This window comes from Meriones unguiculatus, chromosome 20 (genome assembly GCF_030254825.1).
Source record: "Meriones unguiculatus strain TT.TT164.6M chromosome 20, Bangor_MerUng_6.1, whole genome shotgun sequence".
NCBI lineage: Eukaryota > Metazoa > Chordata > Mammalia > Rodentia > Muridae > Meriones > Meriones unguiculatus.
Genome location: NC_083367.1, coordinates 2,402,923 through 2,427,869, shown reverse-complemented (window position 1 = coordinate 2,427,869; position 24,947 = coordinate 2,402,923).

Genomic DNA, 24,947 nt, shown 5'->3' with positions numbered 1-24,947 from the left:
TAAGTACTCTGGAGTCATTTCGTTGCAAGCGGGTTTTTAAGTGCTCTGGAGTCATTTCGTTGCAAGCGGGTTTTTAAGTTTCTGAGGTCATTTCGTTGCAAGCGGGTGTTTAAGTGCTCTGGAGTCATTTCGTTGCAAGTGGGTTTTTAAGTGCTCTGGAGTCATTTCGTTGCAAGCGGGTTTTTAAGTGCTCTGAAGGCATTTCGTTGTAAGCGGGTTTTTCAGTGTTCTGGAGTCATTTCGTTGCAAGCGGGTTTTTAAGTGCTCTGGAGTCATTTCGTTGCAAGCGGGTTTTTACGTGCTCTGGAGTCATTTCGTTGCAAGCGGGTTTTTAAGTGCTCTGGAGTCATTTCGTTGCAAGCGGGTTTTTAAGTACTCTGGAGTCATTTCGTTGCAAGCGGGTTTTTAAGTGCTCTGGAGTCATTTCGTTGCAAGCGGGTTTTTAAGTTTCTGAGGTCATTTCGTTGCAAGCGGGTGTTTAAGTGCTCTGGAGTCATTTCGTTGCAAGCGGGTTTTTAAGTGCTCTGGAGTCATTTCGTTGCAAGCGGGTTTTTAAGTGCTCTGAAGGCATTTCGTTGTAAGCGGGTTTTTCAGTGTTCTGGAGTCATTTCGTTGCAAGCGGGTTTTTAAGTGCTCTGGAGTCATTTCGTTGCAAGCGGGTTTTTAAGTGCTCTGGAGTCATTTCGTTGCAAGCGGGTTTTTAAGTGCTCTGGAGTCATTTCGTTGCAAGCGGGTTTTTAAGTGCTCTGGAGTCATTTTGTTGCAAGCGGGTTTTTAAGTGCTCTGGAGTCATTTCGTTGCAAGCGGGTTTTTAAGTGTTCTGGAGTCATTTCGTTGCAAGCGGGTTTTTAATTGCTCTGGAGTCATTTCGTTGCAAGCGGGTTTTTAAGTGCTCTGGAGTCATTTCGTTGCAAGCGGGTTTTTAAGTGCTCTGGAGTAATTTCGTTGCAAGCGGGTGTTTAAGTGCTCTGGAGTCATTTCGTTGCAAGCGGGTTTTTAAGTGATCTGGAGTCATTTCGTTGCAAGCGGGTTTTTAAGTGTTCTGGAGTCATTTCGTTGCAAGCGGGTTTTTAAGTGCTCTGGAGTCATTTCGTTGCAAGCGGGTTTTTACGTGCTCTGGAGTCATTTCATTGCAAGCGGGTTTTTACATACTTCTCAGACATTTCACTGGAAGTGGGTTTTTTAAGTGCTCTGGAGTCATTTTGTTGCAAGCGCGTTTTTAAGTACTCTGGAGTCATTTCGTTGCAAGCGGGTTTTTAAGTGCTCTGGAGTCATTTCGTTGCAAGCGGGTTTTTAAGTGCTCTGGAGTCATTTCGTTGCAAGCGGGTGTTTAAGTGCTCTGGAGTCATTTCGTTGCAAGCGGGTTTTTCAGTGCTCTGGAGTCATTTCGTTGCAAGCGGGTTTTTAAGTGCTCTGAAGGCATTTCGTTGTAAGCGGGTTTTTCAGTGCTCTGGAGTCATTTCGTTGCAAGCGGGTTTTTACGTGCTCTGGAGTCATTTCATTGCAAGCGGGTTTTTACATACTTCTCAGACATTTCACTGGAAGCGGGTTTTTTAAGTGCTCTGGAGTCATTTCGTTGCAAGCGGGTTTTTAAGTACTCTGGAGTCATTTCGTTGCAAGCGGGTTTTTAAGTGCTCTGGAGTCATTTCGTTGCAAGCGGGTTTTTAAGTTTCTGAGGTCATTTCGTTGCAAGCGGGTGTTTAAGTGCTCTGGAGTCATTTCGTTGCAAGTGGGTTTTTAAGTGCTCTGGAGTCATTTCGTTGCAAGCGGGTTTTTAAGTGCTCTGAAGGCATTTCGTTGTAAGCGGGTTTTTCAGTGTTCTGGAGTCATTTCGTTGCAAGCGGGTTTTTAAGTGCTCTGGAGTCATTTCGTTGCAAGCGGGTTTTTACGTGCTCTGGAGTCATTTCGTTGCAAGCGGGTTTTTAAGTGCTCTGGAGTCATTTCGTTGCAAGCGGGTTTTTAAGTACTCTGGAGTCATTTCGTTGCAAGCGGGTTTTTAAGTGCTCTGGAGTCATTTCGTTGCAAGCGGGTTTTTAAGTTTCTGAGGTCATTTCGTTGCAAGCGGGTGTTTAAGTGCTCTGGAGTCATTTCGTTGCAAGCGGGTTTTTAAGTGCTCTGGAGTCATTTCGTTGCAAGCGGGTTTTTAAGTGCTCTGAAGGCATTTCGTTGTAAGCGGGTTTTTCAGTGTTCTGGAGTCATTTCGTTGCAAGCGGGTTTTTAAGTGCTCTGGAGTCATTTCGTTGCAAGCGGGTTTTTAAGTGCTCTGGAGTCATTTCGTTGCAAGCGGGTTTTTAAGTGCTCTGGAGTCATTTCGTTGCAAGCGGGTTTTTAAGTGCTCTGGAGTCATTTTGTTGCAAGCGGGTTTTTAAGTGCTCTGGAGTCATTTCGTTGCAAGCGGGTTTTTAAGTGTTCTGGAGTCATTTCGTTGCAAGCGGGTTTTTAATTGCTCTGGAGTCATTTCGTTGCAAGCGGGTTTTTAAGTGCTCTGGAGTCATTTCGTTGCAAGCGGGTTTTTAAGTGCTCTGGAGTAATTTCGTTGCAAGCGGGTGTTTAAGTGCTCTGGAGTCATTTCGTTGCAAGCGGGTTTTTAAGTGATCTGGAGTCATTTCGTTGCAAGCGGGTTTTTAAGTGTTCTGGAGTCATTTCGTTGCAAGCGGGTTTTTAAGTGCTCTGGAGTCATTTCGTTGCAAGCGGGTTTTTACGTGCTCTGGAGTCATTTCATTGCAAGCGGGTTTTTACATACTTCTCAGACATTTCACTGGAAGTGGGTTTTTTAAGTGCTCTGGAGTCATTTTGTTGCAAGCGCGTTTTTAAGTACTCTGGAGTCATTTCGTTGCAAGCGGGTTTTTAAGTGCTCTGGAGTCATTTCGTTGCAAGCGGGTTTTTAAGTGCTCTGGAGTCATTTCGTTGCAAGCGGGTGTTTAAGTGCTCTGGAGTCATTTCGTTGCAAGCGGGTTTTTAAGTGCTCTGGAGTCATTTCGTTGCAAGCGGGTTTTTAAGTGCTCTGGAGTCATTTCGTTGCAAGGGGGTTTTTAAGTGCTCTGGAGTCATTTCGTTGCAAGCGGGTTTTTAGGTGCTCTGGAGTCATTTCGTTGCAAGCGGGTTTTTAAGTGCTCTGGAGTCATTTCGTTGCAAGCGGGTTTTTAAGTGCTCTGGAGTCATTTCGTTGCAAGCGGGTTTTTAAGTGCTCTGGAGTCATTTCGTTGTAAGTGGGTTTGTAAGTGCTCTGGAGTCATTTCGTTGCAAGCGGGTTTTTAAGTGTTCTGGAGTCATTTCGTTGCAAGCGGGTTTTTAAGTGCTCTGGAGTCATTTCGTTGCAAGCGGGTTTTTAAGTGCTCTGGAGTCATTTCGTTGCAAGCGGGTTTTTAAGTGCTCTGGAGTCATTTCGTTGCAAGCGGGTTTTTAAGTGCTCTGGAGTCATTTCGTTGCAAGCGGGTTTTTAAGTGCTCTGGAGTCATTTCGTTGCAAGCGGGTTTTCAATTGCTCTGGAGTCATTTCGTTGCAAGCGGGTTTTTAAGTGCTCTGGAGTCATTTCGTTGCAAGCGGGTTTTCAAGTGCTCTGGAGTCATTTCGTTGCAAGCGGGTTTTTAAGTGCTCTGGAGTCATTTCGTTGCAAGCGGGTTTTCAAGTGCTCTGGAGTCATTTCGTTGCAAGCGGGTTTTTAAGTGCTCTGGAGTCATTTCGTTGCAAGCGGGTTTTCAAGTGCTCTGGAGTCATTTCGTTGCAAGCGGGTTTTCTAGTGCTCTGGAGTCATTTCGTTTCAAGCGGGTTTTTAAGTGCTCTGGAGTCATTTCGTTGCAAGCGGGTTTTTAAGTGCTCTGGAGTCATTTCGTTGCAAGCGGGTTTTTAAGTGCTCTGGAGTCATTTCGTTGCAAGCGGGTTTTTCAGTGCTCTGGAGTCATTTCGTTGCAAGCGGGTTTTTAAGTGCTCTGAAAGCATTTCGTTGTAAGCGGGTTTTTCAGTGCTCTGGAGTCATTTCGTTGCAAGCGGGTTTTTACGTGCTCTGGAGTCATTTCATTGCAAGCGGGTTTTTACATACTTCTCAGACATTTCACTGGAAGCGGGTTTTTTAAGTGCTCTGGAGTCATTTCGTTGCAAGCGGGTTTTTAAGTACTCTGGAGTCATTTCGTTGCAAGCGGGTTTTTTAAGTGCTCTGGAGTCATTTCGTTGCAAGCGGGTTTTTAAGTGCTCTGGAGTCATTTCGTTGCAAGCGGGTTTTTAAGTGCTCTGGAGTCATTTCGTTGCAAGCGGGTTTTTAAGTGTTCTGGAGTCATTTCGTTGCAAGCGGGTTTTTAAGTGCTCTGGAGTCATTTCGTTGTAAGTGGGTTTGTAAGTGCTCTGGAGTCATTTCGTTGCAAGCGGGTTTTTAAGTGTTCTGGAGTCATTTCGTTGCAAGCGGGTTTTTAAGTGCTCTGGAGTCATTTCGTTGCAAGCGGGTTTTTAATTGCTCTGGAGTCATTTCGTTGCAAGCGGGTTTTTAAGTGCTCTGGAGTCATTTCGTTGCAAGCGGGTTTTTAAGTGCTCTGGAGTCATTTCGTTGCAAGCGGGTTTTTAAGTGCTCTTTAGTCATTTCGTTGCAAGCGGGTTTTTAATTGCTCTGGAGTCATTTCGTTGCAAGCGGGTTTTTAAGTGCTCTGGAGTCATTTCGTTGCAAGCGGGTTTTTAAGTGCTCTGGAGTCATTTCGTTGCAAGCGGGTTTTTAAGTGCTCTGGAGTCATTTCGTTGCAAGCGGGTTTTTAAGTGCTCTGGAGTCATTTCGTTGCAAGCGGGTTTTTAAGTGCTCTGGAGTCATTTCGTTGCAAGCGGGTTTTTAAGTGCTCTGGAGTCATTTCTTTGCAAGCGGGTTTTCAAGTGCTCTGGAGTCATTTGTTGCAAGCGGGTTTTTAAGTGCTCTGGAGTCATTTCGTTGCAAGCGGGTTTTTAAGTGCTCTGGAGTCATTTCGTTGCAAGCGGGTTTTTAAGTGCTCTGGAGTCATTTCGTTGCAAGCGGGTTTTTCAGTGCTCTGGAGTCATTTCGTTGCAATCGGGTTTTTAAATGCTCTGGAGTCATTTCGTTGCAAGCGCGTTTTTAAGTGCTCTGGAGTCATTTCGTTGCAAGCGGGTTTTTAAGTGCTCTGGAGTCATTTCGTTGCAAGCGGGTTTTTAAGTGCTCTGGAGTCATTTCGTTGCAAGCGGGTTTTTAAGTGCTCTGGAGTCATTTCGTTGCAAGCGGGTTTTTAAGTGCTCTGGAGTCATTTCGTTGCAAGCGGGTTTTTAAGTGCTCTGAAGGCATTTCGTTGTAAGCGGGTTTTTCAGTTCTCTGGAGTCATTTCGTTGCAAGCGGGTTTTTACGTGCTCTGGAGTCATTTCATTGCAAGCGGGTTTTTACATACTTCTCAGACATTTCACTGGAAGCGGGTTTTTTAAGTGCTCTGGAGTCATTTCGTTGCAAGCGGGTTTTTAAGTACTCTGGAGTCATTTCGTTGCAAGCGGGTTTTTAAGTGCTCTGGAGTCATTTCGTTGCAAGCGGGTTTTTAAGTTTCTGAGGTCATTTCGTTGCAAGCGGGTGTTTAAGTGCTCTGGAGTCATTTCGTTGCAAGCGGGTTTTTAAGTGCTCTGGAGTCATTTCGTTGCAAGCGGGTTTTTAAGTGCTCTGAAGGCATTTCGTTGTAAGCGGGTTTTTCAGTGTTCTGGAGTCATTTCGTTGCAAGCGGGTTTTTAAGTGCTCTGGAGTCATTTCGTTGCAAGCGGGTTTTTAAGTGCTCTGGAGTCATTTCGTTGCAAGCGGGTTTTTAAGTGCTCTGGAGTCATTTCGTTGCAAGCGGGTTTTTAAGTGCTCTGGAGTCATTTTGTTGCAAGCGGGTTTTTAAGTGCTCTGGAGTCATTTAGTTGCAAGCGGGTTTTTAAGTGTTCTGGAGTCATTTCGTTGCAAGCGGGTTTTTAATTGCTCTGGAGTCATTTCGTTGCAAGCGGGTTTTTAAGTGCTCTGGAGTCATTTCGTTGCAAGCGGGTTTTTAAGTGCTCTGGAGTAATTTCGTTGCAAGCGGGTGTTTAAGTGCTCTGGAGTCATTTCGTTGCAAGCGGGTTTTTAAGTGATCTGGAGTCATTTCGTTGCAAGCGGGTTTTTAAGTGTTCTGGAGTCATTTCGTTGCAAGCGGGTTTTTAAGTGCTCTGCAGTCATTTCGTTGCAAGCGGGTTTTTACGTGCTCTGGAGTCATTTCATTGCAAGCGGGTTTTTACATACTTCTCAGACATTTCACTGGAAGTGGGTTTTTTAAGTGCTCTGGAGTCATTTTGTTGCAAGCGCGTTTTTAAGTACTCTGGAGTCATTTCGTTGCAAGCGGGTTTTTAAGTGCTCTGGAGTCATTTCGTTGCAAGCGGGTTTTTAAGTGCTCTGGAGTCATTTCGTTGCAAGCGGGTGTTTAAGTGCTCTGGAGTCATTTCGTTGCAAGCGGGTTTTTAAGTGCTCTGGAGTCATTTCGTTGCAAGCGGGTTTTTAAGTGCTCTGGAGTCATTTCGTTGCAAGGGGGTTTTTAAGTGCTCTGGAGTCATTTCGTTGCAAGCGGGTTTTTAAGTGCTCTGGAGTCATTTCGTTGCAAGCGGGTTTTTAAGTGCTCTGGAGTCATTTCGTTGCAAGCGGGTTTTTAAGTGCTCTGGAGTCATTTCGTTGCAAGCGGGTTTTTAAGTGCTCTGGAGTCATTTCGTTGTAAGTGGGTTTGTAAGTGCTCTGGAGTCATTTCGTTGCAAGCGGGTTTTTAAGTGTTCTGGAGTCATTTCGTTGCAAGCGGGTTTTTAAGTGCTCTGGAGTCATTTCGTTGCAAGCGGGTTTTTAAGTGCTCTGGAGTCATTTCGTTGCAAGCGGGATTTTTAAGTGCTCTGGAGTCATTTCGTTGCAAGCGGGTTTTTAAGTGCTCTGGAGTCATTTCGTTGCAAGCGGGTTTTTAAGTGTTCTGGAGTCATTTCGTTGCAAGCGGGTTTTTAATTGCTCTGGAGTCATTTCGTTGCAAGCGGGTTTTTAAGTGCTCTGGAGTCATTTCGTTGCAAGCGGGTTTTTAAGTGCTCTGGAGTCATTTCGTTGCAAGCGGGTTTTTAAGTGCTCTGGAGTCATTTCGTTGCAAGCGGGTTTTTAAGTGCTCTGGAGTCATTTCGTTGCAAGCGGGTTTTTCAGTGCTCTGGAGTCATTTCGTTGCAAGCGGGTTTTTCAGTGCTCTGGAGTCATTTCGTTGCAAGCGGGTTTTTAAATGCTCTGGAGTCATTTCGTTGCAAGCGCGTTTTTAAGTGCTCTGGAGTCATTTCGTTGCAAGCGGGTTTTTAAGTGCTCTGGAGTCATTTCGTTGCAAGCGGGTTTTTAAGTGCTCTGGAGTCATTTCGTTGCAAGCGGGTTTTTACGTGCTCTGGAGTCATTTCATTGCAAGCGGGTTTTTACATACTTCTCAGACATTTCACTGGAAGCGGGTTTTTTAAGTGCTCTGGAGTCATTTCGTTGCAAGCGGGTTTTTAAGTACTCTGGAGTCATTTCGTTGCAAGCGGGTTTTTTAAGTGCTCTGGAGTCATTTCGTTGCAAGCGGGTTTTTAAGTGCTCTGGAGTCATTTCGTTGCAAGCGGGTTTTTAAGTGCTCTGGAGTCATTTCGTTGCAAGCGGGTTTTTAAGTGTTCTGGAGTCATTTCGTTGCAAGCGGGTTTTTAAGTGCTCTGGAGTCATTTCGTTGTAAGTGGGTTTGTAAGTGCTCTGGAGTCATTTCGTTGCAAGCGGGTTTTTAAGTGTTCTGGAGTCATTTCGTTGCAAGCGGGTTTTTAAGTGCTCTGGAGTCATTTCGTTGCAAGCGGGTTTTTAATTGCTCTGGAGTCATTTCGTTGCAAGCGGGTTTTTAAGTGCTCTGGAGTCATTTCGTTGCAAGCGGGTTTTTAAGTGCTCTGGAGTCATTTCGTTGCAAGCGGGTTTTTAAGTGCTCTTTAGTCATTTCGTTGCAAGCGGGTTTTTAATTGCTCTGGAGTCATTTCGTTGCAAGCGGGTTTTTAAGTGCTCTGGAGTCATTTCGTTGCAAGCGGGTTTTTAAGTGCTCTGGAGTCATTTCGTTGCAAGCGGGTTTTTAAGTGCTCTGGAGTCATTTCGTTGCAAGCGGGTTTTTAAGTGCTCTGGAGTCATTTCGTTGCAAGCGGGTTTTTAAGTGCTCTGGAGTCATTTCGTTGCAAGCGGGTTTTTAAGTGCTCTGGAGTCATTTCTTTGCAAGCGGGTTTTCAAGTGCTCTGGAGTCATTTGTTGCAAGCGGGTTTTTAAGTGCTCTGGAGTCATTTCGTTGCAAGCGGGTTTTTAAGTGCTCTGGAGTCATTTCGTTGCAAGCGGGTTTTTAAGTGCTCTGGAGTCATTTCGTTGCAAGCGGGTTTTTCAGTGCTCTGGAGTCATTTCGTTGCAATCGGGTTTTTAAATGCTCTGGAGTCATTTCGTTGCAAGCGCGTTTTTAAGTGCTCTGGAGTCATTTCGTTGCAAGCGGGTTTTTAAGTGCTCTGGAGTCATTTCGTTGCAAGCGGGTTTTTAAGTGCTCTGGAGTCATTTCGTTGCAAGCGGGTTTTTAAGTGCTCTGGAGTCATTTCGTTGCAAGCGGGTTTTTAAGTGCTCTGGAGTCATTTCGTTGCAAGCGGGTTTTTAAGTGCTCTGAAGGCATTTCGTTGTAAGCGGGTTTTTCAGTTCTCTGGAGTCATTTCGTTGCAAGCGGGTTTTTACGTGCTCTGGAGTCATTTCATTGCAAGCGGGTTTTTACATACTTCTCAGACATTTCACTGGAAGCGGGTTTTTTAAGTGCTCTGGAGTCATTTCGTTGCAAGCGGGTTTTTAAGTACTCTGGAGTCATTTCGTTGCAAGCGGGTTTTTAAGTGCTCTGGAGTCATTTCGTTGCAAGCGGGTTTTTAAGTTTCTGAGGTCATTTCGTTGCAAGCGGGTGTTTAAGTGCTCTGGAGTCATTTCGTTGCAAGCGGGTTTTTAAGTGCTCTGGAGTCATTTCGTTGCAAGCGGGTTTTTAAGTGCTCTGAAGGCATTTCGTTGTAAGCGGGTTTTTCAGTGTTCTGGAGTCATTTCGTTGCAAGCGGGTTTTTAAGTGCTCTGGAGTCATTTCGTTGCAAGCGGGTTTTTAAGTGCTCTGGAGTCATTTCGTTGCAAGCGGGTTTTTAAGTGCTCTGGAGTCATTTCGTTGCAAGCGGGTTTTTAAGTGCTCTGGAGTCATTTTGTTGCAAGCGGGTTTTTAAGTGCTCTGGAGTCATTTAGTTGCAAGCAGGTTTTTAAGTGTTCTGGAGTCATTTCGTTGCAAGCGGGTTTTTAATTGCTCTGGAGTCATTTCGTTGCAAGCGGGTTTTTAAGTGCTCTGGAGTCATTTCGTTGCAAGCGGGTTTTTAAGTGCTCTGGAGTAATTTCGTTGCAAGCGGGTGTTTAAGTGCTCTGGAGTCATTTCGTTGCAAGCGGGTTTTTAAGTGATCTGGAGTCATTTCGTTGCAAGCGGGTTTTTAAGTGTTCTGGAGTCATTTCGTTGCAAGCGGGTTTTTAAGTGCTCTGCAGTCATTTCGTTGCAAGCGGGTTTTTACGTGCTCTGGAGTCATTTCATTGCAAGCGGGTTTTTACATACTTCTCAGACATTTCACTGGAAGTGGGTTTTTTAAGTGCTCTGGAGTCATTTTGTTGCAAGCGCGTTTTTAAGTACTCTGGAGTCATTTCGTTGCAAGCGGGTTTTTAAGTGCTCTGGAGTCATTTCGTTGCAAGCGGGTTTTTAAGTGCTCTGGAGTCATTTCGTTGCAAGCGGGTGTTTAAGTGCTCTGGAGTCATTTCGTTGCAAGCGGGTTTTTAAGTGCTCTGGAGTCATTTCGTTGCAAGCGGGTTTTTAAGTGCTCTGGAGTCATTTCGTTGCAAGGGGGTTTTTAAGTGCTCTGGAGTCATTTCGTTGCAAGCGGGTTTTTAAGTGCTCTGGAGTCATTTCGTTGCAAGCGGGTTTTTAAGTGCTCTGGAGTCATTTCGTTGCAAGCGGGTTTTTAAGTGCTCTGGAGTCATTTCGTTGCAAGCGGGTTTTTAAGTGCTCTGGAGTCATTTCGTTGTAAGTGGGTTTGTAAGTGCTCTGGAGTCATTTCGTTGCAAGCGGGTTTTTAAGTGTTCTGGAGTCATTTCGTTGCAAGCGGGTTTTTAAGTGCTCTGGAGTCATTTCGTTGCAAGCGGGTTTTTAAGTGCTCTGGAGTCATTTCGTTGCAAGCGGGATTTTTAAGTGCTCTGGAGTCATTTCGTTGCAAGCGGGTTTTTAAGTGCTCTGGAGTCATTTCGTTGCAAGCGGGTTTTTAAGTGTTCTGGAGTCATTTCGTTGCAAGCGGGTTTTTAATTGCTCTGGAGTCATTTCGTTGCAAGCGGGTTTTTAAGTGCTCTGGAGTCATTTCGTTGCAAGCGGGTTTTTAAGTGCTCTGGAGTCATTTCGTTGCAAGCGGGTTTTTAAGTGCTCTGGAGTCATTTCGTTGCAAGCGGGTTTTTAAGTGCTCTGGAGTCATTTCGTTGCAAGCGGGTTTTTCAGTGCTCTGGAGTCATTTCGTTGCAAGCGGGTTTTTCAGTGCTCTGGAGTCATTTCGTTGCAAGCGGGTTTTTAAATGCTCTGGAGTCATTTCGTTGCAAGCGCGTTTTTAAGTGCTCTGGAGTCATTTCGTTGCAAGCGGGTTTTTAAGTGCTCTGGAGTCATTTCGTTGCAAGCGGGTTTTTAAGTGCTCTGGAGTCATTTCGTTGCAAGCGGGTTTTTAAGTGCTCTGGAGTCATTTCGTTGCAAGCGGGTTTTTAAGTGCTCTGGAGTCATTTCGTTGCAAGCGGGTTTTTAAGTGCTCTGAACGCATTTCGTTGTAAGCGGGTTTTTCAGTGCTCTGGAGTCATTTCGTTGCAAGCGGGTTTTTACGTGCTCTGGAGTCATTTCATTGCAAGCGGGTTTTTACATACTTCTCAGACATTTCACTGGAAGCGGGTTTTTTAAATGCTCTGGAGTCATTTCGTTGCAAGCGGGTTTTTAAGTACTCTGGAGTCATTTCGTTGAAAGCGGGTTTTTAAGTGCTCTGGAGTCATTTCGTTGCAAGCGGGTTTTTAAGTTTCTGAGGTCATTTCGTTGCAAGCGGGTGTTTAAGTGCTCTGGAGTCATTTCGTTGCAAGCGGGTTTTTAAGTGCTCTGGAGTCATTTCGTTGCAAGCGGGTTTTTAAGTGCTCTGAAGGCATTTCATTGTAAGCGGGTTTTTCAGTGTTCTGGAGTCATTTCGTTGCAAGCGGGTTTTTAAGTGCTCTGGAGTCATTTCGTTGCAAGCGGGTTTTTACGTGCTCTGGAGTCATTTCATTGCAAGCGGGTTTTTACATACTTCTCAGACATTTCACTGGAAGCGGGTTTTTTAAGTGCTCTGGAGTCATTTCGTTGCAAGCGGGTTTTTAAGTGCTCTGGAGTCATTTCGTTGCAAGCGGGTTTTTAAGTGCTCTGGAGTCATTTCGTTGCAAGCGGGTTTTTAAGTGCTCTGGAGTCATTTCGTTGCAAGCGGGTTTTTAAGTGCTCTGGAGTCATTTCGTTGCAAGCGGGTTTTTAAGTGCTCTGAAGGCATTTCGTTGTAAGCGGGTTTTTCAGTTCTCTGGAGTCATTTCGTTGCAAGCGGGTTTTTACGTGCTCTGGAGTCATTTCATTGCAAGCGGGTTTTTACATACTTCTCAGACATTTCACTGGAAGCGGGTTTTTTAAGTGCTCTGGAGTCATTTCGTTGCAAGCGGGTTTTTAAGTACTCTGGAGTCATTTCGTTGCAAGCGGGTTTTTAAGTGCTCTGGAGTCATTTCGTTGCAAGCGGGTTTTTAAGTTTCTGAGGTCATTTCGTTGCAAGCGGGTGTTTAAGTGCTCTGGAGTCATTTCGTTGCAAGCGGGTTTTTAAGTGCTCTGGAGTCATTTCGTTGCAAGCGGGTTTTTAAGTGCTCTGAAGGCATTTCATTGTAAGCGGGTTTTTCAGTGTTCTGGAGTCATTTCGTTGCAAGCGGGTTTTTAAGTGCTCTGGAGTCATTTCGTTGCAAGCGGGTTTTTACGTGCTCTGGAGTCATTTCATTGCAAGCGGGTTTTTACATACTTCTCAGACATTTCACTGGAAGCGGGTTTTTTAAGTGCTCTGGAGTCATTTCGTTGCAAGCGGGTTTTTAAGTACTCTGGAGTCATTTCGTTGCAAGCGGGTTTTTAAGTGCTCTGGAGTCATTTCGTTGCAAGCGGGTTTTTAAGTTTCTGAGGTCATTTCGTTGCAAGCGGGTGTTTAAGTGCTCTGGAGTCATTTCGTTGCAAGCGGGTTTTTAAGTGCTCTGGAGTCATTTCGTTGCAAGCGGGTTTTTAAGTGCTCTGAAGGCATTTCGTTGTAAGCGGGTTTTTCAGTGTTCTGGAGTCATTTCGTTGCAAGCGGGTTTTTAAGTGCTCTGGAGTCATTTCGTTGCAAGCGGGTTTTTAAGTGCTCTGGAGTCATTTCGTTGCAAGCGGGTTTTTAAGTGCTCTGGAGTCATTTCGTTGCAAGCGGGTTTTTAAGTGCTCTGGAGTCATTTTGTTGCAAGCGGGTTTTTAAGTGCTCTGGAGTCATTTAGTTGCAAGCGGGTTTTTAAGTGTTCTGGAGTCATTTCGTTGCAAGCTGGTTTTTAATTGCTCTGGAGTCATTTCGTTGCAAGCGGGTTTTTAAGTGCTCTGGAGTCATTTCGTTGCAAGCGGGTTTTTAAGTGCTCTGGAGTAATTTCGTTGCAAGCGGGTGTTTAAGTGCTCTGGAGTCATTTCGTTGCAAGCGGGTTTTTAAGTGATCTGGAGTCATTTCGTTGCAAGCGGGTTTTTAAGTGTTCTGGAGTCATTTCGTTGCAAGCGGGTTTTTAAGTGCTCTGGAGTCATTTCGTTGCAAGCGGGTTTTTACGTGCTCTGGAGTCATTTCATTGCAAGCGGGTTTTTACATACTTCTCAGACATTTCACTGGAAGTGGGTTTTTTAAGTGCTCTGGAGTCATTTTGTTGCAAGCGCGTTTTTAAGTACTCTGGAGTCATTTCGTTGCAAGCGGGTTTTTAAGTGCTCTGGAGTCATTTCGTTGCAAGCGGGTTTTTAAGTGCTCTGGAGTCATTTCGTTGCAAGCGGGTGTTTAAGTGCTCTGGAGTCATTTCGTTGCAAGCGGGTTTTTAAGTGCTCTGGAGTCATTTCGTTGCAAGCGGGTTTTTAAGTGCTCTGGAGTCATTTCGTTGCAAGGGGGTTTTTAAGTGCTCTGGAGTCATTTCGTTGCAAGCGGGTTTTTAAGTGCTCTGGAGTCATTTCGTTGCAAGCGGGTTTTTAAGTGCTCTGGAGTCATTTCGTTGCAAGCGGGTTTTTAAGTGCTCTGGAGTCATTTCGTTGCAAGCGGGTTTTTAAGTGCTCTGGAGTCATTTCGTTGTAAGTGGGTTTGTAAGTGCTCTGGAGTCATTTCGTTGCAAGCGGGTTTTTAAGTGTTCTGGAGTCATTTCGTTGCAAGCGGGTTTTTAAGTGCTCTGGAGTCATTTCGTTGCAAGCGGGTTTTTAAGGGCTCTGGAGTCATTTCGTTGCAAGCGGGATTTTTAAGTGCTCTGGAGTCATTTCGTTGCAAGCGGGTTTTTAAGTGCTCTGGAGTCATTTCGTTGCAAGCGGGTTTTTAAGTGTTCTGGAGTCATTTCGTTGCAAGCGGGTTTTTAATTGCTCTGGAGTCATTTCGTTGCAAGCGGGTTTTTAAGTGCTCTGGAGTCATTTCGTTGCAAGCGGGTTTTTAAGTGCTCTGGAGTCATTTCGTTGCAAGCGGGTTTTTAAGTGCTCTGGAGTCATTTCGTTGCAAGCGGGTTTTTAAGTGCTCAGGAGTCATTTCGTTGCAAGCGGGTTTTTCAGTGCTCTGGAGTCATTTCGTTGCAAGCGGGTTTTTCAGTGCTCTGGAGTCATTTCGTTGCAAGCGGGTTTTTAAATGCTCTGGAGTCATTTCGTTGCAAGCGCGTTTTTAAGTGCTCTGGAGTCATTTCGTTGCAAGCGGGTTTTTAAGTGCTCTGGAGTCATTTCGTTGCAAGCGGGTTTTTAAGTGCTCTGGAGTCATTTCGTTGCAAGCGGGTTTTTAAGTGCTCTGGAGTCATTTCGTTGCAAGCGGGTTTTTAAGTGCTCTGGAGTCATTTCGTTGCAAGCGGGTTTTTAAGTGCTCTGAACGCATTTCGTTGTAAGCGGGTTTTTCAGTGCTCTGGAGTCATTTCGTTGCAAGCGGGTTTTTACGTGCTCTGGAGTCATTTCATTGCAAGCGGGTTTTTACATACTTCTCAGACATTTCACTGGAAGCGGGTTTTTTAAATGCTCTGGAGTCATTTCGTTGCAAGCGGGTTTTTAAGTACTCTGGAGTCATTTCGTTGAAAGCGGGTTTTTAAGTGCTCTGGAGTCATTTCGTTGCAAGCGGGTTTTTAAGTTTCTGAGGTCATTTCGTTGCAAGCGGGTGTTTAAGTGCTCTGGAGTCATTTCGTTGCAAGCGGGTTTTTAAGTGCTCTGGAGTCATTTCGTTGCAAGCGGGTTTTTAAGTGCTCTGGAGTCATTTCGTTGCAAGCGGGTTTTTAAGTGCTCTGGAGTAATTTCGTTGCAAGCGGGTGTTTAAGTGCTCTGGAGTCATTTCGTTGCAAGCGGGTTTTTAAGTGATCTGGAGTCATTTCGTTGCAAGCGGGTTTTTAAGTGTTCTGGAGTCATTTCGTTGCAAGCGGGTTTTTAAGTGCTCTGGAGTCATTTCGTTGCAAGCGGGTTTTTACGTGCTCTGGAGTCATTTCATTGCAAGCGGGTTTTTACATACTTCTCAGACATTTCACTGGAAGTGGGTTTTTTAAGTGCTCTGGAGTCATTTTGTTGCAAGCGCGTTTTTAAGTACTCTGGAGTCATTTCGTTGCAAGCGGGTTTTTAAGTGCTCTGGAGTCATTTCGTTGCAAGCGGGTTTTTAAGTGCTCTGGAGTCATTTCGTTGCAAGCGGGTGTTTAAGTGCTCTGGAGTCATTTCGTTGCAAGCGGGTTTTTAAGTGCTCTGGAGTCATTTCGTTGCAAGCGGGTTTTTAAGTGCTCTGGAGTCATTTCGTTGCAAGGGGGTTTTTAAGTGCTCTGGAGTCATTTCGTTGCAAGCGGGTTTTTAGGTGCTCTGGAGTCATTTCGTTGCAAGCGGGTTTTTAAGTGCTCTGGAGTCATTTCGTTGCAAGCGGGTTTTTAAGTGCTCTGGAGTCATTTCGTTGCAAGCGGGTTTTTAAGTGCTCTGGAGTCATTTCGTTGTAAGCGGGTTTGTAAGTGCTCTGGAGTCATTTCGTTGCAAGCGGGTTTTTAAGTGCTCTGGAGTCATTTCGTTGCAAGCGGGTTTTTAAGTGCTCTGGAGTCATTTCGTTGCAAGCGGGTTTTTAAGTGCTCTGGAGTCATTTCGTTGCAAGCGGGTTTTTAAGTGCTCTGGAGTCATTTCGTTGCAAGCGGGTTTTTAAGTGCTCTGGAGTCATTTCGTTGCAAGCGGGTTTTTAATTGCTCTGGAGTCATTTCGTTGCAAGCGGGTTTTTAAGTGCTCTGGAGTCATTTCGTTGCAAGCGGGTTTTCAAGTGCTCTGGAGTCATTTCGTTGCAAGCGGGTTTTTAAGTGCTCTGGAGTCATTTCGTTGCAAGCGGGTTTTCAAGTGCTCTGGAGTCATTTCGTTGCAAGCGGGTTTTTAAGTGCTCTGGAGTCATTTCGTTGCAAGCGGGTTTTCAAGTGCTCTGGAGTCATTTCGTTGCAAGCGGGTTTTCTAGTGCTCTGGAGTCATTTCGTTGCAAGCGGGTTTTTAAGTGCTCTGGAGTCATTTCGTTGCAAGCGGGTTTTTAAGTGCTCTGGAGTCATTTCGTTGCAAGCGGGTTTTTAAGTGCTCTGGAGTCATTTCGTTGCAAGCGGGTTTTTCAGTGCTCTGGAGTCATTTCGTTGCAAGCGGGTTTTTAAGTGCTCTGAAGGCATTTCGTTGTAAGCGGGTTTTTCAGTGCTCTGGAGTCATTTCGTTGCAAGCGGGTTTTTACGTGCTCTGGAGTCATTTCATTGCAAGCGGGTTTTTACATACTTCTCAGACATTTCACTGGAAGCGGGTTTTTTAAGTGCTCTGGAGTCATTTCGTTGCAAGCGGGTTTTTAAGTACTCTGGAGTCATTTCGTTGCAAGCGGGTTTTTAAGTGCTCTGGAGTCATTTCGTTGCAAGCGGGTTTTTAAGTTTCTGAGGTCATTTCGTTGCAAGCGGGTGTTTAAGTGCTCTGGAGTCATTTCGTTGCAAGTGGGTTTTTAAGTGCTCTGGAGTCATTTCGTTGCAAGCGGGTTTTTAAGTGCTCTGAAGGCATTTCGTTGTAAGCGGGTTTTTCAGTGTTCTGGAGTCATTTCGTTGCAAGCGGGTTTTTAAGTGCTCTGGAGTCATTTCGTTGCAAGCGGGTTTTTACGTGCTCTGGAGTCATTTCATTGCAAGCGGGTTTTTACATACTTCTCAGACATTTCACTGGAAGCGGGTTTTTTAAGTGCTCTGGAGTCATTTCGTTGCAAGCGGGTTTTTAAGTACTCTGGAGTCATTTCGTTGCAAGCGGGTTTTTAAGTGCTCTGGAGTCATTTCGTTGCAAGCGGGTTTTTAAGTTTCTGAGGTCATTTCGTTGCAAGCGGGTGTTTAAGTGCTCTGGAGTCATTTCGTTGCAAGCGGGTTTTTAAGTGCTCTGGAGTCATTTCGTTGCAAGCGGGTTTTTAAGTGCTCTGAAGGCATTTCGTTGTAAGCGGGTTTTTCAGTGTTCTGGAGTCATTTCGTTGCAAGCGGGTTTTTAAGTGCTCTGGAGTCATTTCGTTGCAAGCGGGTTTTTCAGTGCTCTGGAGTCATTTCGTTGCAAGCGGGTTTTTAAGTGCTCTGAAGGCATTTCGTTGTAAGCGGGTTTTTCAGTGCTCTGGAGTCATTTCGTTGCAAGCGGGTTTTTACGTGCTCTGGAGTCATTTCATTGCAAGCGGGTTTTTACATACTTCTCAGACATTTCACTGGAAGCGGGTTTTTTAAGTGCTCTGGAGTCATTTCGTTGCAAGCGGGTTTTTAAGTACTCTGGAGTCATTTCGTTGCAAGCGGGTTTTTAAGTGCTCTGGAGTCATTTCGTTGCAAGCGGGTTTTTAAGTTTCTGAGGTCATTTCGTTGCAAGCGGGTGTTTAAGTGCTCTGGAGTCATTTCGTTGCAAGTGGGTTTTTAAGTGCTCTGGAGTCATTTCGTTGCAAGCGGGTTTTTAAGTGCTCTGAAGGCATTTCGTTGTAAGCGGGTTTTTCAGTGTTCTGGAGTCATTTCGTTGCAAGCGGGTTTTTAAGTGCTCTGGAGTCATTTCGTTGCAAGCGGGTTTTTACGTGCTCTGGAGTCATTTCATTGCAAGCGGGTTTTTACATACTTCTCAGACATTTCACTGGAAGCGGGTTTTTTAAGTGCTCTGGAGTCATTTCGTTGCAAGCGGCTTTTTAAGTACTCTGGAGTCATTTCGTTGCAAGCGGGTTTTTAAGTGCTCTGGAGTCATTTCGTTGCAAGCGGGTTTTTAAGTTTCTGAGGTCATTTCGTTGCAAGCGGGTGTTTAAGTGCTCTGGAGTCATTTCGTTGCAAGGGGGTTTTTAAGTGCTCTGGAGTCATTTCGTTGCAAGCGGGTTTTTAAGTGCTCTGGAGTCATTTCGTTGCAAGCGGGTTTTTAAGTGCTCTGGAGTCATTTCGTTGCAAGCGGGTTTTTAAGTGCTCTGGAGTCATTTCGTTGCAAGCGGGTTTTTAAGTGCTCTGGAGTCATTTCGTTGTAAGTGGGTTTGTAAGTGCTCTGGAGTCATTTCGTTGCAAGCGGGTTTTTAAGTGTTCTGGAGTCATTTCGTTGCAAGCGGGTTTTTAAGTGCTCTGGAGTCATTTCGTTGCAAGCGGGTTTTTAAGTGCTCTGGAGTCATTTCGTTGCAAGCGGGATTTTTAAGTGCTCTGGAGTCATTTCGTTGCAAGCGGGTTTTTAAGTGCTCTGGAGTCATTTCGTTGCAAGCGGGTTTTTAAGTGTTCTGGAGTCATTTCGTTGCAAGCGGGTTTTTAATTGCTCTGGAGTCATTTCGTTGCAAGCGGGTTTTTAAGTGCTCTGGAGTCATTTCGTTGCAAGCGGGTTTTTAAGTGCTCTGGAGTCATTTCGTTGCAAGCGGGTTTTTAAGTGCTCTGGAGTCATTTCGTTGCAAGCGGGTTTTTAAGTGCTCTGGAGTCATTTCGTTGCAAGCGGGTTTTTCAGTGCTCTGGAGTCATTTCGTTGCAAGCGGGTTTTTCAGTGCTCTGGAGTCATTTCGTTGCAAGCGGGTTTTTAAATGCTCTGGAGTCATTTCGTTGCAAGCGCGTTTTTAAGTGCTCTGGAGTCATTTCGTTGCAAGCGGGTTTTTAAGTGCTCTGGAGTCATTTCGTTGCAAGCGGGTTTTTAAGTGCTCTGGAGTCATTTCGTTGCAAGCGGGTTTTTAAGTGCTCTGGAGTCATTTCGTTGCAAGCGGGTTTTTAAGTGCTCTGGAGTCATTTCGTTGCAAGCGGGTTTTTAAGTGCTCTGAACGCATTTCGTTGTAAGCGGGTTTTTCAGTGCTCTGGAGTCATTTCGTTGCAAGCGGGTTTTTACGTGCTCTGGAGTCATTTCATTGCAAGCGGGTTTTTACATACTTCTCAGACATTTCACTGGAAGCGGGTTTTTTAAATGCTCTGGAGTCATTTCGTTGCAAGCGGGTTTTTAAGTACTCTGGAGTCATTTCGTTGAAAGCGGGTTTTTAAGTGCTCTGGAGTCATTTCGTTGCAAGCGGGTTTTTAAGTTTCTGAGGTCATTTCGTTGCAAGCGGGTGTTTAAGTGCTCTGGAGTCATTTCGTTGCAAGCGGGTTTTTAAGTGCTCTGGAGTCATTTCGTTGCAAGCGGGTTTTTAAGTGCTCTGAAGGCATTTCATTGTAAGCGGGTTTTTCAGTGTTCTGGAGTCATTTCGTTGCAAGCGGGTTTTTAAGTGCTCTGGAGTCATTTCGTTGCAAGCGGGTTTTTACGTGCTCTGGAGTCATTTCATTGCAAGCGGGTTTTTACATACTTCTCAGACATTTCACTGGAAGCGGGTTTTTTAAGTGCTCTGGAGTCATTTCGTTGCAAGCGGGTTTTTAAGTACTCTGGAGTCATTTCGTTGCAAGCGGGTTTTTAAGTGCTCTGGAGTCATTTCGTTGCAAGCGGGTTTTTAAGTTTCTGAGGTCATTTCGTTGCAAGCGGGTGTTTAAGTGCTCTGGAGTCATTTCGTTGCAAGCGGGTTTTTAAGTGTTCTGGAGTCATTTCGTTGCAAGCGGGTTTTTAATTGCTCTGGAGTCATTTCGTTGCAAGCGGGTTTTTAAGTGCTCTGGAGTCATTTCGTTGCAAGCGGGTTTTTAAGTGCTCTGGAGTAATTTCGTTGCAAGCGGGTGTTTAAGTGCTCTGGAGTCATTTCGTTGCAAGCGGGTTTTTAAGTGATCTGGAGTCATTTCGTTGCAAGCGGGTTTTTAAGTGTTCTGGAGTCATTTCGTTGCAAGCGGGTTTTTAAGTGCTCTGGAGTCATTTCGTTGCAAGCGGGTTTTTACGTGCTCTGGAGTCATTTCATTGCAAGCGGGTTTTTACATACTTCTCAGACATTTCACTGGAAGTGGGTTTTTTAAGTGCTCTGGAGTCATTTTGTTGCAAGCGCGTTTTTAAGTACTCTGGAGTCATTTCGTTGCAAGCGGGTTTTTAAGTGCTCTGGAGTCATTTCGTTGCAAGCGGGTTTTTAAGTGCTCTGGAGTCATTTCGTTGCAAGCGGGTGTTTAAGTGCTCTGGAGTCATTTCGTTGCAAGCGGGTTTTTAAGTGCTCTGGAGTCATTTCGTTGCAAGCGGGTTTTTAAGTGCTCTGGAGTCATTTCGTTGCAAGGGGGTTTTTAAGTGCTCTGGAGTCATTTCGTTGCAAGCGGGTTTTTAGGTGCTCTGGAGTCATTTCGTTGCAAGCGGGTTTTTAAGTGCTCTGGAGTCATTTCGTTGCAAGCGGGTTTTTAAGTGCTCTGGAGTCATTTCGTTGCAAGCGGGTTTTTAAGTGCTCTGGAGTCATTTCGTTGTAAGCGGGTTTGTAAGTGCTCTGGAGTCATTTCGTTGCAAGCGGGTTTTTAAGTGTTCTGGAGTCATTTCGTTGCAAGCGGGTTTTTAAGTGCTCTGGAGTCATTTCGTTGCAAGCGGGTTTTTAAGTGCTCTGGAGTCATTTCGTTGCAAGCGGGTTTTTAAGTGCTCTGGAGTCATTTCGTTGCAAGCGGGTTTTTAAGTGCTCTGGAGTCATTTCGTTGCAAGCGGGTTTTTAAGTGCTCTGGAGTCATTTCGTTGCAAGCGGGTTTTTAAGTGCTCTGGAGTCATTTCGTTGCAAGCGGGTTTTCAAGTGCTCTGGAGTCATTTCGTTGCAAGCGGGTTTTCAAGTGCTCTGGAGTCATTTCGTTGCAAGCGGGTTTTTAAGTGCTCTGGAGTCATTTCGTTGCAAGCGGGTTTTCAAGTGCTCTGGAGTCATTTCGTTGCAAGCGGGTTTTTAAGTGCTCTGGAGTCATTTCGTTGCAAGCGGGTTTTCAAGTGCTCTGGAGTCATTTCGTTGCAAGCGGGTTTTCTAGTGCTCTGGAGTCATTTCGTTGCAAGCGGGTTTTTAAGTGCTCTGGAGTCATTTCGTTGCAAGCGGGTTTTTAAGTGCTCTGGAGTCATTTCGTTGCAAGCGGGTTTTTCAGTGCTCTGGAGTCATTTCGTTGCAAGCGGGTTTTTAAGTGCTCTGAAGGCATTTCGTTGTAAGCGGGTTTTTCAGTGCTCTGGAGTCATTTCGTTGCAAGCGGGTTTTTACGTGCTCTGGAGTCATTTCATTGCAAGCGGGTTTTTACATACTTCTCAGACATTTCACTGGAAGCGGGTTTTTTAAGTGCTCTGGAGTCATTTCGTTGCAAGCGGGTTTTTAAGTACTCTGGAGTCATTTCGTTGCAAGCGGGTTTTTAAGTGCTCTGGAGTCATTTCGTTGCAAGCGGGTTTTTAAGTTTCTGAGGTCATTTCGTTGCAAGCGGGTGTTTAAGTGCTCTGGAGTCATTTCGTTGCAAGTGGGTTTTTAAGTGCTCTGGAGTCATTTCGTTGCAAGCGGGTTTTTAAGTGCTCTGAAGGCATTTCGTTGTAAGCGGGTTTTTCAGTGTTCTGGAGTCATTTCGTTGCAAGCGGGTTTTTAAGTGCTCTGGAGTCATTTCGTTGCAAGCGGGTTTTTACGTGCTCTGGAGTCATTTCATTGCAAGCGGGTTTTTACATACTTCTCAGACATTTCACTGGAAGCGGGTTTTTTAAGTGCTCTGGAGTCATTTCGTTGCAAGCGGGTTTTTAAGTACTCTGGAGTCATTTCGTTGCAAGCGGGTTTTTAAGTGCTCTGGAGTCATTTCGTTGCAAGCGGGTTTTTAAGTTTCTGAGGTCATTTCGTTGCAAGCGGGTGTTTAAGTGCTCTGGAGTCATTTCGTTGCAAGCGGGTTTTTAAGTGCTCTGGAGTCATTTCGTTGCAAGCGGGTTTTTAAGTGCTCTGAAGGCATTTCGTTGTAAGCGGGTTTTTCAGTGTTCTGGAGTCATTTCGTTGCAAGCGGGTTTTTAAGTGCTCTGGAGTCATTTCGTTGCAAGCGGGTTTTTCAGTGCTCTGGAGTCATTTCGTTGCAAGCGGGTTTTTAAGTGCTCTGAAGGCATTTCGTTGTAAGCGGGTTTTTCAGTGCTCTGGAGTCATTTCGTTGCAAGCGGGTTTTTACGTGCTCTGGAGTCATTTCATTGCAAGCGGGTTTTTACATACTTCTCAGACATTTCACTGGAAGCGGGTTTTTTAAGTGCTCTGGAGTCATTTCGTTGCAAGCGGGTTTTTAAGTACTCTGGAGTCATTTCGTTGCAAGCGGGTTTTTAAGTGCTCTGGAGTCATTTCGTTGCAAGCGGGTTTTTAAGTTTCTGAGGTCATTTCGTTGCAAGCGGGTGTTTAAGTGCTCTGGAGTCATTTCATTGCAAGTGGGTTTTTAAGTGCTCTGGAGTCATTTCGTTGCAAGCGGGTTTTTAAGTGCTCTGAAGGCATTTCGTTGTAAGCGGGTTTTTCAGTGTTCTGGAGTCATTTCGTTGCAAGCGGGTTTTTAAGTGCTCTGGAGTCATTTCGTTGCAAGCGGGGTTTACGTGCTCTGGAGTCATTTCATTGCAAGCGGGTTTTTACATACTTCTCAGACATTTCACTGGAAGCGGGTTTTTTAAGTGCTCTGGAGTCATTTCGTTGCAAGCGGCTTTTTAAGTACTCTGGAGTCATTTCGTTGCAAGCGGGTTTTTAAGTGCTCTGGAGTCATTTCGTTGCAAGCGGGTTTTTAAGTTTCTGAGGTCATTTCGTTGCAAGCGGGTGTTTAAGTGCTCTGGAGTCATTTCGTTGCAAGCGGGTTTTTAAGTGCTCTGGAGTCATTTCGTTGCAAGCGGGTTTTTAAGTGCTCTGAAGGCATTTCGTTGCAAGCGGGTTTTTCAGTGTTCTGGAGTCATTTCGTTGCAAGCGGGTTTTTAAGTGCTCTGGAGTCATTTCGTTGCAAGCGGGTTTTTAAGTGCTCTGGAGTCATTTCGTTGCAAGCGGGTTTTCAAGTGCTCTGGAGTCATTTCGTTGCAAGCGGGTTTTCAAGTGCTCTGGAGTCATTTCGTTGCAAGCGGGTTTTCAAGTGCTCTGGAGTCATTTCGTTGCAAGCGGGTTTTTAAGTGCTCTGGAGTCATTTCGTTGCAAGCGGGTTTTTAAGTGCTCTGGAGTCATTTTGTTGCAAGCGGGTTTTCAAGTGCTCTGGAGTCATTTCGTTGCAAGCGGGTTTTTAAGTGCTCTGGAGTCATTTCGTTGCAAGCGGGTTTTTAAGTGCTCTGGAGTCATTTCGTTGCAAGCGGGTTTTTAAGTGCTCTGGAGTCATTTCGTTGCAAGCGGGTTTTTCAGTGCTCTGGAGTCATTTCGTTGCAAGCGGGTTTTTAAGTGCTCTGGAGTCATTTCGTTGCAAGCGGGTTTTTAAGTGCTCTGGAGTCATTTCGTTGCAAGCGGGTTTTTAAGTGCTCTGGAGTCATTTCGTTGCAAGCGGGTTTTTAAATGCTCTGGAGTCATATCGTTGCAAGCGCGTTTTTAAGTGCTCTGGAGTCATTTCGTTGCAAGCGGGTTTTTAAGTGCTCTGGAGTCATTTCGTTGCAAGCGGGTTTTTAAGTGCTCTGGAGTCATTTCGTTGCAAGCGGGTTTTTAAGTGCTCTGGAGTCATTTCGTTGCAAGCGGGTTTTTAAGTGCTCTGGAGTCATTTCGTTGCAAGCGGGTTTTTAAGTGCTCTGAAGGCATTTTGTTGTAAGCGGGTTTTTCAGTGCTCTGGAGTCATTTCGTTGCAAGCGGGTTTTTACGTGCTCTGGAGTCATTTCATTGCAAGCGGGTTTTTACATACTTCTCAGATATTTCACTGGAAGCGGGTTTTTTAAGTGCTCTGGAGTCATTTCGTTGCAAGCGGGTTTTTAAGTACTCTGGAGTCATTTCGTTGCAAGCGGGTTTTTAAGTTCTCTGGAGTCATTTCGTTGCAAGCGGGTTTTTAAGTTTCTGAGGTCATTTCGTTGCAAGCGGGTGTTTAAGTGCTCTGGAGTCATTTCGTTGCAAGCGGGTTTTTAAGTGCTCTGGAGTCATTTCGTTGCAAGCAGGTTTTTAAGTGCTCTGAAGGCATTTCGTTGTAAGCGGGTTTTTCAGTGTTCTGGAGTCATTTCGTTGCAAGCATGGTTTTTAAGTGCTCTGGAGTCATTTCGTTGCAAGCGGGTTTTTACGTGCTCTGGAGTCATTTCATTGCAAGCGGGTTTTTACATACTTCTCAGACATTTCACTGGAAGCGGGTTTTTTAAGTGCTCTGGAGTCATTTCGTTGCAAGCGGGTTTTTAAGTACTCTGGAGTCATTTCGTTGAAAGCGGGTTTTTAAGTTTCTGAGGTCATTTCGTTGCAAGCGGGTGTTTAAGTGCTCTGGAGTCATTTCGTTGCAAGCGGGTTTTTAAGTGCTCTGGAGTCATTTCGTTGCAAGCGGGTTTTTAAGTGCTCTGAAGGCATTTCGTTGTATGCGGGTTTTTCAGTGTTCTGGAGTCATTTCGTTGCAAGTGGGTTTTTAAGTGCTCTGGAGTCATTTCGTTGCAAGCGGGTTTTTAAGTGCTCTGGAGTCATTTCGTTGCAAGCAGGTTTTTAAGTGCTCTGGAGTCATTTCGTTGCAAGCGGGTTTTTAAGTGCTCTGGAGTCATTTCGTTGCAAGCGGGTTTTTAAGTGCTCTGGAGTCATTTCGTTGCAAGCGGGTTTTTAAGTGCTCTGGAGTCATTTCGTTGCAAGCGGGTTTTCAAGTGCTCTGGAGTCATTTCGTTGCAAGCGGGTTTTCAAGTGCTCTGGAGTCATTTCGTTGCAAGCGGGTTTTCAAGTGCTCTGGAGTCATTTCGTTGCAAGCGGGTTTTTAAGTACTCTGGAGTCATTTCGTTGCAAGCGGGTTTTTAAGTGCTCTGGAGTCATTTCGTTGCAAGCGGGTTTTTAAGTGCTCTGGAGTAATTTCGTTGCAAGCGGGTGTTTAAGTGCTTTGGAGTCATTTCGTTGCAAGCGGGTTTTTAAGTGATCTGGAGTCATTTCGTTGCAAGCGGGTTTTTAAGTGTTCTGGAGTCATTTCGTTGCAAGCGGGTTTTTAAGTGCTCTGGAGTCATTTCATTGCAAGCGGGTTTTTACATACTTCTCAGACATTTCACTGGAAGTGGGTTTTTTAAGTGCTCTGGAGTCATTTTGTTGCAAGCGCGTTTTTAAGTACTCTGGAGTCATTTCGTTGCAAGCGGGTTTTTAAGTGTTCTGGAGTCATTTCGTTGCAAGCGGGTTTTTAAGTGCTCTGGAGTCATTTCGTTGCAAGAGGGTGTTTAAGTGCTCTGGAGTCATTTCGTTGCAAGCGGGTTTTTAAGTGCTCTGGAGTCATTTCGTTGCAAGCGGGT